The sequence below is a fragment of the Sorex araneus genome, chromosome 1, assembly GCF_027595985.1.
Source record: "Sorex araneus isolate mSorAra2 chromosome 1, mSorAra2.pri, whole genome shotgun sequence".
NCBI lineage: Eukaryota > Metazoa > Chordata > Mammalia > Eulipotyphla > Soricidae > Sorex > Sorex araneus.
Window position 1 is genome coordinate 10,934,335 of NC_073302.1, and position 15,023 is coordinate 10,949,357.

Here is a 15,023-nt window from a genome sequence, read left to right on the forward strand (position 1 = left end):
TGGAGGGGAGAGGGGAGAAGGCAGATGGAATAGAGAAGGGACCACAAAGAAAATGATGGCTGGAGGAACCTGTTGGGATGGGAGATGTGTGCCGAAAGTAGGTAATGGACCAAACATGATGACCTCAGTGTGTCTGTGTTGCAAGCCATAATGCCCAAAAGTAGAGAGAGGATATGGAGAATATTGTCTGCCATGGAAGCAGGGGGAGGGTGTGAAAGAGGGAGTAATATCCGGGATATCAGTGGTCGGGAATGTGCACGGGTGGAGGGATGGGTGTTTTATCATTGTGATTATAACCCAAACATGAAAGCTTGTAACTATCTCACGGTTATTCAATAAATTTTTCAAAAAAGAATGTCCTCCATATCCACGAGCTTCAAGAGAAGTCAGCCTTTCTCTTTTATATATTCAAGGTCCAGGAAAGAAAACAAGCAAAAGAATGTCAAAGAAAGAAAGGCTTACATAAATCATATTTTCAATACTTACATTCCACTACAAACTTTTAATGAATTTAAAAGTTTTTAATGAATTTCCTAGCAGAAGGATTTTTTAGGACAGTGGCCCATATGAAAATATATGATCCCATGATAAAAAAGAATGGAGTACATAAAACCATCCCTCCTTCAATGAGTATGACCAGTTTATTGAGTGAAGTGTCTGAGCAGCTTATCCTCAACCTATTCAAGCGCTGCCGATTGTATCATTTACCAGTTATATTTTGCCATAGTTTACCAGCTGCTTGTGTTCCCACAAATTAACTCCTCTTGCCTGGACCTGTAGTACAACTGACCACCGCCGTTTAAATAGATGTTGTTGCCATAAACATGGCCATTGTTTAATCCAGGGCGAGGGTATGTGTTCTCCCCCAGAGTTATTGGCCAGGAGGATGCTGAATCAGTCAGTCAACGCATAGCGCATGCAAATACAGCATCACAACTCTGGGCCAAAGGCTGGGTTTAACCAGTTCCCAGGAAGAGGCCTCCCTCTAGTGACCATTTAGATGATAACTTCCAACCTCTTCAGTCCGTAGTTCTTACGCAATGTTTTGTGAACACAAGTGTTGCTGCTATTTGTGCAGAGAGATTAATTTAACTAGACTACGTGCCAAAAAACAGGACTATGCTTGAGAGATTGCCTGGTGGGCATATTACCTTATCAGGTCTCAAAAACTTCCCATGATCATTGCGGGGAAAAAAAAAATCCTAGTGTCAAGTCATCCTTATTGATGTGTGAACACCCGGTTCCTATCATCCTTCCCTCTTGGGAATTATCGTGATGGCTGCTTGCTGAGGAAATGTTCCTTCCACGTTCCTATCTCAGGTCATTAAAAGAGCAAGTTTATGTCAATATTCTGGGAGGATCAACAACAGAGTCCCTCATACCCAAGTACGTACTTTGTAAAATTTAATTAAAATACTGCCAAGTGGTGCTCCGGAGGCGCCATCTGTGATTCTAGGCCTACCGGGCTGATGGTTCAGTGTAAGGGCCTGGAAACAGGTAGAACTTTCCATGATATTGACTCCAGAAGTGTCTTGAATGATTCAACTCCATTGGAAAATAAACAGACAAATAAACCAAACAACAACAGAGAAAGTGACAACCCCCAACAAATGCAAATGAGATTACACAGAACTAAATAAATATCTGCTCTGCTAAAAAATGGCAGTTGATCTAAAAAGGCACCCTATGGAATCAGAGAAAACAGTTGTGCACCATGTGTCTATGAAAGGCTAATGCTTCACACTAGGATTTTTTAAACCGGTTTTAATGGGAGGTCTTCTTCCTGGATAGATAATCTCATCTGTTCACCGTAGACACATATTCACACACACACACATACACACACATATATGTATATATATATATACATATATATATACTCTTAATCATTTATTTATCCATTTTGTTGAACATATTTTATTTATAATATCATATACATTTAAATTATATAACCTGGGGCTGGAGCGATAGCACGGCGGGTAGGGCGTTTGCCTTGCATGTGGCTGACTCAGGTTCAATTCCCAGCACCCATATGGTCCCCTGAGCACTGAAGGAGTAATTCCTGAGTGCATGAGCCAGGAGTAATCCCTGTGCATTGTCAGGTGTGACCCAAAAAGTAAATAAATAGCACTGCAGCAATGTCCTCCCATTGCTCATCGATTTGCTCAAGTGGGCACCAGTAATGTCTCCATTGTGAGACTGGTTACTGTTTTTGGCATATCAAATATGCCAAGGTAGCTTTCCAGGCTCTGCCATGTGGGTGGGATACTCTCAGTACCTTGCCAGGCTCTCCAAGTGGGACAGAGGAATCAAACTCAGTTTGGCTGCATGCAGGGCAAATGGCCTGCCCGCTGTATTATCACTCCAATCTAAATAAATAAATAAAAATAAATAAATAAAGTATATAACCTGTTAATGTGAATGTTTTAATATTATAACAAAATAACCATTATAAACATGTTTAACATCTGTTACATTACATAATACACTCATTCATAACCATTTTATTTTGTTACTTGCTCTTCATTATGGATTAGAACATGATGAAAGCACTCTTTCCTATTTGTAACTAATACATGTTATAGATATTTTATCTCTCAAAATTTTATTGTGAATATCTTTCAAGGTGGCTTCTTTTCTATTTTATGATTTTTCTTAACTTTTTAATTGAATCACTATGAGATAGACCCTTACAAAGCTGTTCATGATTGGATTTCAGTCATACAACATTCCAACATCCATCTCCCCACCAGTGTACATTTCCCAGCAGCCGGGTGTCCCCAGGTTCCCTCCCATCACCTCCAACCCCACTCTCTGCTTGCCCCTATGGCAGACGCTTTTCTTCTCTCTCATATTATGTTTTTTTTTATTTTATTAAATCACCATGTGGAAAGTTACAAAGTTTTCAGGCTTATGTCTCAGTTATACAATGCTCGAACACCTGTCCCTTCACCAGTGCCCATATTCCACCACCAAAAGCCCCAGTATACCTCCCACCCCCCTACCCCCCAGCCCCGCCTACGTAGCTGATAAATTTCACTTCATTTTCTCTTTACCTTGATTACATTCCATATTTCAACACAAAATTCACTATTGTTGTTGGAGTTTTCCCCCTAAAAACAGCCCTGCTGACAAGGAAGCATTTGATAGTTTCCCATTGCTGAGAATGAAGAGATATGAAGTCACGCTGCCGCAATAGCGGACACGTGGTTTAGGATTTCTGTATTTTAGTATTTTAGTAACTAATTCCAGGAAGATTTATGTTAGAAATTGCATCATTTCCCTCCCCGGGGCAGCCAGGGTCGCATCTCTGCGGACCATGCACCGGTATAGCCCTGGCCTGAGATTGCCCACCCGTCCCACTGTTTCAAGTTCAAACCTCTTTTTTTTTTCCTTCCCACACCACCAAGTTTGTACCTCCTTAATGGTCCTCATTATATGGCAGATGCCACGTCGCTTTTCCCCAAAGAGGGAAACAAAACTGAGAAAGATCTTTCCCCTTGGCCGGCGTGGGGCTATGGCTTAGTTCACAGTCTAGAGACATTGCTGGAAGAAGCAGTTGCTGGTACCAAAAGTAGTCTAGCTGGCCTCTGGATTGTGGTCAATCAGCAGCAGAGCGGCTGCACAAACTTGTGGCCACCCAGGCTCATATTATGTTTTTTATGGACAAGCCGAACCATTATATACCTATTACCTATGATGGGCATTAGATTGTCTTTAATTTTTCTAATTTTGCTATTACAAATGATACTCATTGAGTGCACATATATATATTTATATGCTCTATTTTGTATTACTATAGCTATCAGTCCTCTCAAAAAATGATCATAATATAAAAAGAATGACTAGAAATTTTAATAAAGCTTCTCACATAAAAGGCCAGTTTGTTTTATCTGGGTTATGCTATTGAAATGTATATTGATAGATACAGCATGTAGCTAGTGAATCATTTCTCTGAGAACTATTTACCAGAATATCAAATAATAAAAGTATCCGATGAAAACAAACACTTGAACTTTGATTAAGGAACTCGTGCTACCAAGCAGGGGTGGGAAAGGGAAGATGAACTTGTCACACAAAGGTAGCAATGGATGGCACGTGGCATTCTGGTGGTGGGAGACAGTGGTTTTGTACACCAGAAGCATAAATATTAACATGTTATATAACCATAGTAAAAGTGAAATAAATGAAAAATACTTCATAAATTATTAAGGTAAAATCATTGAGAAAATTGTAAACAATAAAGGGTGAATTTAAAAGAAAACAGAATCACTTCCCAGTTAGCATAATATGCCTTTGTGTGGTTCCCAAAAGATTTCAGCTACATGGACTGGAGCGATTGCACAGTGGGTAGGGCGTTTGCCTTGCACGTGGCTGACCTGGGTTCGATTTCTCCATCCCTCTCAGAGTGCCCAGCAAGCTACCAAGACTATCCCGCACGAATGGCAGAGCCTGGCAAGCTACCCCTGGCATATTCGAAATGACAAAAACAGTAACAACAAGTCTCACAATGGAGACGTTACTGGTGCCCACTCCAGCAAATCGATGAACAACGGGATGACAGTGTTACAGCACTACAGTGCCCCTACATCATTCATATAAGAGTTTTAATTCTAATTTCAAAAGAATAACACTAAACACAATCACAAATATTTTCCAGGGAAGCAGACATTTCTAAATGGTAGTGATTGTGGACTAGAACTTCTTAGCGGAGTTGAAAGGTAAGAGATGACTCAGAGGAATGGATGTCCATGAGGGACAAATACCAGATGACAAAGATAGAAAGTCAGAGGCAACCCAGACCCATTGCACACTGGCTTGGCCATTGGGACACATGCATCAAACTCCTGTCACGTAGACAATTAAGGAATTAGGATTGTTCTTTTGCTCATCTTTTGCCCAGAATATCCAGCTATCAAAGACTCAAAAAAAGGGAAAAGGCATTGCTCTTGCATAAACTGGTGAAGAGGGTCTCTTGCTCTCATTGTAACTCCTAGCAATATCTTTCAAGAAGCTGATTATAAAGTTCATAAAATTACAGAAAATACTATGTAATCTAAAATCATTGTAGCACTGTAGCACTGTTGCACTATCGTGTTGGTGTTCATCGATTTGCTCGAGTAGGCACCAGTAATGTCTCCATTGTGAGACTTGTTGTTACTGTTTTTGGCATATCAAATAGGCCATGGGTAGCTGGCCAGGTTCTGCCATGCAGGTGGGATACTCTCAATAGCTTGCCGGGCTCTCCGAGAGGGATGGAGGAATTGAACCTGGGTCAGCTGCGTGCAAGTCTGACACCGTACACACTGTGCTATTGCTCCAGCCCAAAAATACCACCCTGAGTGTGATATCTCATCTGATCTCAAAAAATTATTGCACAGATAAATATTTCTTTCAGGAAACTATGGTACCCATGGTACTCTGAAACAACATTTCAGAGCATTTAGAATGAAAAGATATAGTTTTATTGAGGGGAGAAGAAAAGAATGGGAAGAAATAAAGGAGATATCTGAACATTGAAAGCCAAGGTTTTTTCCTTTCTTTCTTCTTTTTTTGGGGTACACAAACAGCAATGCTCAGGGCTTCCTCCTTGCTCTACACTCAGGGATCACTCCTGGAGGTACTTGGGAATCGAGCCAAGTTGGCCCATGCAAGGCAAATACCCTATCTGCTATACTATCGCTCTGACCCTGGAAGCCAAGATTTTCTGTTGAACTCTATTCAATAATAATCCTAATAAAATATCACCCAAAGAAGAGGGCACAACTCTAAGTCTAAGACACAAATGAGCTATATATGTGTGTATGTATACATATGTGTGTGCACATATATAAGAATAGACATACAAGGGTCTATTGTGGTATCAGAAACCAGCAAAAATGATATAAAAGAGCCAAGACACTCACAAATATGCCCATACAGGTTTTGGCTAAGATTTCTTCATGTTTAACAGCTTCCCCAAGCCCCTCTTCATGTCTTTGTTTCTCAGACTGTAGATAAAAGGGTTCAGCATGGAGGACAGAATTGTGTAGACAATCACTGCCATGCGGGTGCTAACAGCACAACTGGGTAAGGGCTGTAAAATTTCATAGAAGATGCTTCCATAAACGAGCGTCACCACAGTCAGGTGAGAACCACAGGTAGAGAAGGTTTTGCGTTTCCCAGCAGCTGAGGGGATCTTGAGAACTGCAATGAAGATTTGAATGTAAGAGAAAACAATGCAAAGAAAGGGGGTCACCAAAGCAATGGGCCCTTCTGTTATTATCAGAACTTCATTGATGAAGGTGGAGGAGCAGGACAGGTTCAGCAGAGCATCGATGTCACAGAAGAAGTGGCTGATAACATTGGAGTCACAGAAGGTGAGGCGATTCATCAGCAGTGTGTGAAGCAGTGAGTGGAGGAGAGAGAATGAGCAGGAGAGGGTCACCAGCAGGACACAGCGCTGGTGGCTCATGGTGGTGACATAGTGGAAGGGGTCACAGATGGCCACATAGCGGTCAAAGGCCATGACTGCCAGGAGGCAACTGTCAGTGGTACCTAAAGCATAAATAAAATACATCTGTGTCACACACCCAACATAGGAGATGGTCTTCTTCTCTGACAAGAAGTTCACTAGCATCTTGGGGACAATGGTGGTGGTGAAGCCAATGTCAATGAAAGATAGGAAACTCAAGAAGTACATGGGGGTCTGCAGCTGGGTGTCAGAGCGAATGGCCAGGATGATGAGCAGATTCCCAGTTTTAGTGACCAGGTACATGATGAGGAAGATGACAAAGAGTGGTACCTGGTACCCAGGTCTGGATGAGAGTCCAGGAGGATGAACTCAGAGACACTGTGGTTTTGGTTGGCTGTTTCCATAATTGTGGAACCATCTGAATTAGAAAAGGTTGCAACATTAGTACCTTCTTTTGTAAAACAGTAATTGTTAAAAAGCTAGCAAGTCTTTGCATCTTCCTACCCTTTCTTTCCACTCACAAGGTGGAAACTTGGGAGCTGGGATGATTAGTCACCTTCAGAGTTCCTATGCCTCCTCACTTCTCACCTCTAAGGCTTTATAATTTTCTTATTCGTATGCAGGCATTGAAGGATGATTTTTCTTTAAGGAATGTAATTAAAATTTCCTTGTCAAATTTACACTTCAATCTTTTAAAAATATTTATTCATTTATTTATTGAATCAAACAATTCAACCTTAAAAATAATTGCTTATTCTTTTTGACAAATACTTTCTGTGGATGAAGGCACAGATATAAATAAAGTAGAGACAATTTAGCTTTATAAATCTTGCTTTGTACTGAAGGGTCTACGTTTCTCTGTCCTCTATCAATAATTTATCTATAACTTTTATATTTATAATATAAAATATATATTAAACAATAAACACATGAAGAAATAATAATAAATAATAACCATGAACAATAAATGCAAATGGTTTACACGCGCACCAGAATTTTTATTAATTATATAAATTATATTTATATAGTCTTGATTTATACATCTATATTTTTAATATACATTTATTTATACTTATATTTCTCATGATCATCATCAATAGTGATCATCATTAGATGTTTCACATTTTACAAAAAAAGTAGAATACTACTACAGGGTTATCTCTGTGAACATAGAAGTGGAGAAAAATTTATTTTAATGGTGTTTTATTGCTGTCTATAATAAAATAAATGCTCAGTCATGCATGCTGAGCTTCCTTTCCATAAAATGGACTATATAAATTATTCTATAGGAAAATTAGGAGAATAAGATATTATGTCCAACCATGTTTATTTTAAAGATTCTTATTTAGAAAATCATACTCCTTTGATGACCACTTTTCCCAGCACCGTTTGTTGAAGAGGGTTTTTGCTCCGCTCTATATTTTTTATTTCTTTATTAAGGGTATTTAAGATAAAGACCCTCCATGTATATGATAGTCTGTTTCTGGACTCTCAACTGATCTGAAAGTCGGTCTTTACTCAGGTGCCACACTGTTTTAATTACTACAGCTTTATAGAATAGTTTGAAGTTGGGTAAAGAAAGCCTCCCATCTTCCCATCTTCTAGGATTACTTTGGAGATTTGGGGGGTTTTATTGTTCCAATAAATGATTTTTCTCACATGTGAAATATAAAGACACAAAGCAGAGGTTTGTGTAACGAATGCTGAAAGGCAACAGAAACTGAGAACAGGTCTTCATAAGAAGTTTATCACAGAGGAGATAAGGTGAATGTATAGGATGGGGAGGGGGTTATGGGGGCCCATGGAACAATGGTGGAGGGAAATGGATACTCTGGCGGAGGGTGTGGTGCTGGAATATGTTGTGCATGAAATCCTATTCACAATAGCATTGTAAACCACAGCATCTGTAACATTAGAAGGGACAATCGTACACCTCAGTGAATGTCTCTCATTGCCAGTCCATGCTAATCTTCATTATTATTATTATTATTATTATTATTATTATTATTATTATTAGCCACACCTAGTGGTTCTCAGGGTTTTCTCTTGGCTCTGTACTTAGACAACATCTCTGGTTGAATTCTGGAGACCATATGGTATACCAGGCTTTCAACCTAGGTTGCCCACATGCAAGGCGAATGCCCTACCAATTGTACTATCACTCAGGCTCCTAATCTTTATTTCTAAAGGCAATTTTGATTTAATCTTCCTCTAACTCTGTATCTATTCATATTCCTACATCTTGAACATCAAGCAATTAAACAAGCATATATCTTTTCGAAGCAACATTTGTATACATGTATATATTTTTTAAAAATATATTACTGCTTTTTTAAATTTATTTATTTTTAATTAGTGAATCACAGTGAGGGTACAGTTACAGATTTATACATTTTTGTGCTCATGTTTCCCTCATACAAAGTTAGAGAACACATCCCTTCACCAGTGCCCACTCTCCACCACCAGTAAACCCAGCATCCCTCCCACCTACCCAGTCCCATCTCCCTCCCTCCCCACCCTGCCACTGTGGCAGGGTATTCCCTTTTGTTCTCTCTCTCTAATTAGGTGTTGTGGTCTGCAATAAAGGTGTTGAATGGCCATTGTGTTCGGTCTCTAGTCTACATTCAGCACGCATCACCCTTCCCCCGCATGGCCTCTAACCACATTTTACTTGGTGTTCCCTTCTCTGAATTGCCCTCTCCCCAGAATGTGATACCAGCCTCCAAGCCATGGAATCAACCTCCTGGAACTTATTTCTACCATTCTTGGGTGTTATCCTCCTACTCTGTTATTCTTATTCCACAGATGAGTGCAATCTTTCTATGTCTGTCTCTCTCTTTCTGACTCATTTCACTTAACATGATACTTTCCATGCTGATCCACTTATATGCAAAATTCATGACCTTATTTTTCCTAACAGCTGCATAGTATTCCATTTATAGATGTACCAGAGTATCTTCAACCAGTCATCTGTTCTAGGGCACTCCGATTTTTTCCAGATTCTGGCTATTGTAAACAGTGCTGCAATGAACATATAAGTGCAGATGTCATTTTGACTATACTTTTTTGCTCCTCTGGGATATATTCCCAGCAGTGGTATTGCTGGGTCAAATGGGAGCTCAACTTCTAATTTCTTGAGAACTGTCCATATCGTTTTCCAAAAGGGCCGAACCAGTCGGCATTCCCACCAGCAGTGTAGAAGGGTCCCTTTCTCCCCACATCCTCTCCAGCAGTGGTTGCTTTTGTTTTTTTGGATGTGTGCTAGTCTCTGTGGTGTGAGGTGGTATCTCATGGTTGTTTTGATCTGCATCTCCCTGATGATTAGAGATGTAGAGCACTTTTTTATGTGCCTTTTGGGCATTCGTATCTCTTCCTTGGTAAAGTTTCTGTTCATTTCTTCGCCCCATTTTTTGATGGGGTTGGATGTTTTCTTCTTGTAGAGTTCAACCAGTGCTTTATATACCATTGATATCAACCCCTTATCTGATGGGTATTGGGTAAATATCCTTTCCCATTCTGTAGATTGTCTTTGTATTCTGGTCACTGTATCTTTTGCGGTGCAGAAGCTTTTTAGTTTAATGTAGTCCCATTTGTTGATCTCTGTTTCCACTTGGTTGGCCAGTTGAATGTCATCTTTGAAGATACCTTTATCTTCAATATCATGGAGGGTTTTGCTGACCTTGCCTTCGATGTACCTTATGGTTTGTTGTCTGATGTTGAGGTCTTTAATCCATTTTGATCTGAGTTTTGTGCATGGTGTCAGGTCAAGGTCTAAGCCCATTCTTTTACATGTGGTTGTCCAGTTGTGCCAGCACCACTTGTTAAAGAGCCTTTCCTTGTTCCAGTTCACATCTCTTGCTCCCTTATCAAAGACTAGATGATCATACATTTGGGGTTGTGTTAGGGATATTCCACCCTGTTCCATTGGTCTATGGCTCTGCCTTTGTTCCAGTACCATGCTGTTTTAATTGTTACTTCTTTGTAGTAAAGTTTAAGGTTGGGGAGGGTGATATCTCCCATCGTCTTTTTCCCAAGAATTGTTTTAGCTATCCATGGGCGTTTGTTGCTCCATATGAATTTTAGGATTGCTTGATCCGTTTCTTTGAAGAATATCATGGGTATCCTTATAGGGATGGCGTTGAATCTGTATAATGCTTTGGGGAGTATTGCCATTTTGACAATATTGATTCTCCCTATCCACGAGCAGGGTATATGTTTCCATTTCCTCATGTCCTCTTTTATTTCATGTAGTAGCATTTTATAGTTTTCTTTGTAAAGGTCTTTTACTTCCTTGGTTAAGTTGATTCGAGTTACTTGATTTTCTGGGGCACAATTGTGAATGGGATTGCTTTTTTCATGTCCCTTTCCTCTGCCTCATTGTTTGTGTATAGGAAGGCCATGGATTTTTTGGGTATTGATTTTGTAGCCTGCAACTTTACTGTATAAGTCTATTGTTTCTAAGAGTTTCTTAGTAGAGGCTTTAGGCTTCTCTAGATATAGTATCATATCGTCTGCAAATAGTGAGAGTTTGATTTCTTCCGTTCCTGTCTAGATGCCCTTAATCTCTTTTTCTTGTCTAATAGCTATCGCAAGTACTTCCAGAACTATGTTGAAGAGAAGTGGTGAGAGTGGGCATCCTTGTCTTGTCCCTGATCTTAGAGGAAAGGCCCTTAGTTTTCCCCATTGAGGATAATGCTTGCCGTAGGCTTGTGATAGATGGCTTCGACTATCTTGAGGAAAGTTCCTCCAAACCCCATTTTTGTGAGGGTTTTCATCATGAACAGATGTTGGATCTTGTCAAATGCTTTCTCTGCATCTATTGAAATGATCATATGTTTTTTATCCTTACTTTTGTTGATATGATGGATTATGTTGATTGATTTCCGAATGTTAAACCATCCTTGCATCCCTGGGATGAATCCCACTTGGTCACGGTGTATGATCTTTTTGATGAGTTGTGGATCCTATTTGCTAATATTTTGTTGAGGATCTTCGCATCGGTGTTCATCAGGGATATTGGTCTATAATTTTCTTTCTTAGTGGTGTCTTTGTTTGCTTTTGGTATTAGGGAGATATGTGCTTCATAGAAACTATTTGGGAGAGTTCCTGTTTTTTCAATTTCCTGGAAAAGCTTGAGGAGAATTGGCAACAAGTCTTTAAATGTTTGGAAGAATTCGCCAGTGAATCCATCTGGACCTGGGCTTTTGTTTTGGGGGAGACTTTTGATTACAGTTTCAATTTCCTTGATATTAATGGGTCTATTCAGAAATTCCAAGTCTTCTTGGTTCAGTCTTGGGAGATTGTAGGAGTCAAGGAATTCATCCATTTCTTTTAGGTTCTCTTGTTTCGTGGCATATAGACTTTCAAAGTAGTCTCTGATAATCTTTTGAATTTCACTGCTTTCTGTTGTGATGTCCCCCTTTTCATTTCTGATTCCGTTTATTAGGGTTTTCTCTCTCTCTTTCTTTGTGAGTCTTGCTAGTGGTTTATCAATCTTGTTTATTTTCTCAAAGAACCATCTCTTGGTTTCATTGACCTTTCAGATTGTTTTCTGGGTTTCCATGTCATTAATTTCTGCTCTAATTTTTGTTATTTCCTTCCTTCGGTCTGGTTTGGGTTCCTTTTTCTGGTCCTTTTCTAAGGCCTTGAGCTGTAAAGTCAGGCTATCTGTCTAGGCCCTTTCTTAATTCCTAAGGAATGCTTGCAGAGCTATAAATTTTCCCCTTAACACAGCTTTAGCTGCGTCCCACAGGTTTTGGTAGTTTGTGTCTTCATTTTCATTTGTTTCGAGGTATCTCATGATTTCTTCCTTTATGTCCTTCCTGACCTACTCACTGTTCAACACTGAACTGTTTAATTTCCAGGTGTTTGCTTTGATTCTCTGCGTCTGTGTGTGGTTAGCTTCTATCTTCAACGTATCGTGGTCTGAGAAGGTAGTTGATACAATTTCTATTTTTCCGATTCTATTGAGGTATGTTTTGTGGCCCAGTACATGGTCTATTTTGGAAAATGTTCCATGTGCACTGGAAAAGAATGTGTATTCTTTCTTTTTGGGGTATAGAGCCCTGTATAGGTCTATTAGGCCTCCCTCTTCTATTTTTTCCTTCAGTGTCAGTATTTCCTTGGTGAGTTTTATTCTTGTCGATCTATCCAGAGGTGATAAGGCAGTGTTGAAGTCTCCAACTACTATTGTGTTGCTACCAATGTCCTCCTTAAAGTCTGTTAGGACTTGTTTTAAGTATTTAGCCAGTCGCTCATTAGGTGCGTATACGTTTAAGAGTGTGATTTCTTCCTGTTGTACATATCCCTTGATAAATAGGAAGTGACCCTCACTGTCCCTTCTTATCTTTTTCAACCTGAAATTTATGTTGTAGGATACTAGTATGGCCACCCCAGATTTTTTGAGGGAGTTGTTTGCTTGCAGGATTGTTTTCCATCCTTTGACTTTGAGTCTGTTTTTGCTCTGACTGTTCAGGTGTGTTTCTTGTAGGCAGCAGAATGTTGGGTTTTGTTTCCGAATCCATTTTGCCACTCTATTCTTTTAATTGGTGCATTTAGGCCATTGACATTGAGAGAGATTATTGTCATGGGATTTTGTGCCATCTTTCTGTGGGGATTGTTGTTCTTGTAGGGTTTTTCCTTGTCTTACAAAAGCCCCTTTAGTCCTTCTTTTAAGGTTGGTTTTGAGTCTATGAAGTTCCTTAGTTGTTGTTTATCCATGAAATTGTGTATGGTTCCTTCGAGTTTGAGTGAGAGCTTAGCCGGATAAAGTATTCTTGGTGAGGCGTTAATTTCATTGAGTTTTTTCACTATATCCCACCATTGTCTTCTGGCTTGGAGGGTTTCCTCTGATAAGTCTGCTGTGAAGCTAAGGGGTATTCCCTTGTATGTGATTTCTTTTTTTGACCTTGCTGCTTGCAGTATCGTATCCCTATCCATGGCATCCATCATCCTGACTATGATGTGTCTTGGAGTCTTTTTATTAGGGTCCCTTCTAGCTGGCACCCGTCTGGCTCCTAGGATCTGAACATCTGCCTGATCCAGCTCTGGGAACTTTCCAGCAATGATTTCTTTAACTGTGGCTTTCTCATTAGGGTTGCCTCCCTGTCCTATTGGAACTCCAATGATTCTTATGTTATTTCTCTTGGCATCATCCCCTAGGTTTCTGATTCGCCCTAGAGCTATTTTAAGATCTTTTTCAATTGTTTGTTGTAACCTTTGGGATTTCTGTTGCTCATCTTCAAGGTTACTAATTCTCTCTTCAGCTGCAGCCATTCTGCTGTTGAGGGCTCCAACTGTGTTTTTAATTTCGTCTACTGTGTCTTTTATTCCTTACATCTCTGAATGTAGCTTTCCTATTTCTGCTCTCATTTCTTCCCGTAATTTTTTCGCTGACTACTCCACCGTTTCTTTAAGTTCGATGAACATTCTCAGAATTTCTTCTCTGAATTCCTTATCAGAGAGATCACATTTGTGGGAAACTCCTAAAGAGGTTTCTGGACTCTTTTTCTTGGTCCTCTCCTTGCTTTGGAGATTTGCGCTGTTTCTTCATGATGTCCCGGTTGTATGGAGGTGGGACCTTCCAGTTCACTAAAGTTAATCTCTCTTTTCCTGTGTTTCCGATGTTTTGGTATAATTGGAGTAGGTTAGTGGTTAATTTAGTGTTTTGTGTGTGAGGTAACTGGGGATATCTCCACAAAGTTAGTTAAAGGGGATTGCGAAGTCTCTCAAGTATACTAATAAAGGGGGAAATAACTGTGGCCGCTCCTGGTGACCACGCCCACTGAAGCGGGGCCACGCCCACTAGCAAAGAGGCCACGCCCTGTTTGGCCTGACCAAGAAAGGTCAGGGAGGAAGAGAGGTGCACCTGGATGAGGAAGCAGGAGACTCACGCTGAGCTGCGGGAGGGGCGGAGTCCCTTTCTGCTGGGCACTGGCTGGAGATGGGTCCCAGGGCCGCACGCACAGCGCGCGAGCACGACGGCTGGGAAGCTCAGGGGAAGAGAGTATTACTGCTTTTTTATGTGTTCCCCCCCTCCCAAATTCACCAGTACTGTAGCCTCTGAATCATTTTTTGTACATGGGTTTTTTGAGAGCTGAGTATGTTCAGGTTCTTTGCTTTTGAGCTCCTTCCATTGTATACCTACAGTACACTTAAACACTTGACTTAATATATCTTCCTCGGTGTTCTCCAAGTCTTTGCTACCATGAATGATATTGATTAAAATACCTTATTCCCATAAGCTGTTTCATTTATTTATTTATGTAAGCTCTTATTTCAGGCACCATGGTTTATAAAAGCGTTGATGGTAGAGTTTCCTGCATAAAACATTCCAGCTCAACACCTCACTAGGATACTCTTCCCTGCACCCCTGTCCCAGGGTTCCCTTCCCACAGTGCCCGCCTGCTGGTAGCTGCCTACTGAAGACCAGTTCTCGGTTTCTGTTGCCTTTAGGCGTTTGTTATTCCCCAACCATGCTCATTCACATCCCCCACACAGGGTGTTTTGAATACTTTGTTTAGGAGTCGGAATGGGCATACTGATCAGACATTTTTAGTTTATTCTCTGA

The 15,023-nt window shown here is 40.2% G+C and overlaps 1 pseudogene; it reads right to left on the reverse strand.

Moving 5' to 3' along the window:
• Positions 1–5,929: 5,929 nt before the first annotated feature.
• On the reverse strand, positions 5,930–6,858 carry LOC129400804 (olfactory receptor 1L8-like; annotated as a pseudogene).
• Between the last annotated feature and the right edge of the window lie 8,165 nt (positions 6,859–15,023).